We start from the raw sequence: 1,783 nt of genomic DNA on the forward strand, positions 1-1,783 counted from the left end.
TTTAATATTCTTTTAGTCATTGGAAATATTGAACTTAATCCAGGTCCAGGTGTAGTTTTAAATGTTGTTTCATTTTGCAGTAGAAATAAGTTGTTTTGCCCATTGTGTGTGTGATTTTTGGATTTGTGTTTAGGKTTCTGAGAACRTGAAGCATGCTTTCAGAAAATGTGTGTAAACAATCGAGAAAAACTGTAAACTCCCAATTTTAAACTTGAAATATAAAAAATATGAACCACTAGAGGGAGCAATTGTTTCTTTTTYCCCCTGCTTTTCTCCTCATTAGGCATTTAGTCTTTTATCGTTCAGGATTCTTACATTTCCTACCATTTGTTTGTGTGTAAACATCTGTTCTTGTGTGCAAACAGCCACCATTTCAGCAGCGTTTACAGGAACTTCTCATCTTTTTGGAYAACAGTTGTGAGAAAATTGTCAATTTGAGAAGTCAGGGAGCTGAAAGGCTGAGAGGCTTGACTGCTGAACTGGAACAGCAGATTTTTTTCCCCCCTTCCATCTCTGAGTGTCTGTGTGTGATATATCTAAGTGTATAGAGGTGTTTGTGAGCGTATCAGTCCATGAAACGAAATGGTTTCTAATCCCTCGGGACATTCTTCCTAGTATTCCCAAAGCCCCTAATGTTTTTTTCCCCCTCAGTTGAAATAGCTTTGCACTGTTGACCTTTACTGAACAAGACTTTCATTAAAGAAATAAAAACTGACCTGTTATCAGTTTGATTCCATCTTATCAGGGGGCTCAAGAAATGTGGACAGCCTTGGATTTGTACATGTCTTCTTATTGGAACACAGTCATATTGCAATAACCAYATACTTTCTGTATGCTATGCTGTCCAGCTGCAAAAATCACATTTCCATGTCTTCAGCGGCCTGTTGCAGTGATCCCTCACTAAAACCTGCTAAACAAAGAAACAATAAAAGAAAAACTAGACATGCTGAAGTGTTGGTTTTATCATCATTTACACATCAGCTTTGTTTTCAAACTGTAGATATTTTTTAATCGTATTAAAAGTTATCCATGTTATTTGGGTTCATATTTACACTGATAATTTAAAAACATAATGTACTCTGAAATATGCAGATAATTAAGTAATCYCAGATTTCTTGAGAAAACTTCTGAATTCTGTTACTGATGCCAGATTTCTTGAAAGAATCAGAATTCTGACTTTGATCCCAGAATTGTCACATTAATTCTGAGAAACTCAGAGCTGAGATTACTGTAATGTCAGAAATCCGACCTTTATCTCAGAATTCTGATTTGTTCAAGGATCCTGACTTTGTTCTAGAATTCTGAGATTAAAAAGTCAAAAATACAGAGATCCTCTTTTTTTATTCTGACATAATTAAAGTTCTATTTTTCCTAGAATTCGGAGAACAAAATCTTAGAATTCTTACTTTTTTTAGTAGAATTCTGAGATTGTTCTAGAATAGTAAAAAGTTCATATAAACAGTAAAAAATAAAAAGTCAGAATACTGACCTTGTTCTAAAATTCTGAGGTTAAAGTCCAAATTCTAACATTGATCTCAGAGTTCTACAAAATACATCAGAATTCTGACTTTTTAATCWCAGAATCCTAGAACAAAGTCAGATTTCTGAGGTAAAAGTCCAAATTGTGAGTTTGTTCCAGAATTCTGAATTTAAAAGTCAGAATTCAGAGATCAAAGTCACAATTTTGAGAGTGTAGTGGAACAAATACTTTTAGGTGTAAGCCAATAATTCATGACATCCTTTAATGAACTAGGTTTTCATGACATGCTGTTCATCTGCAGAC

The sequence above is a fragment of the Austrofundulus limnaeus genome, unplaced genomic scaffold (assembly GCF_001266775.1).
Source record: "Austrofundulus limnaeus strain Quisiro unplaced genomic scaffold, Austrofundulus_limnaeus-1.0 Scaffold432, whole genome shotgun sequence".
NCBI classification, from domain to species: Eukaryota; Metazoa; Chordata; class Actinopteri; order Cyprinodontiformes; family Rivulidae; genus Austrofundulus; species Austrofundulus limnaeus.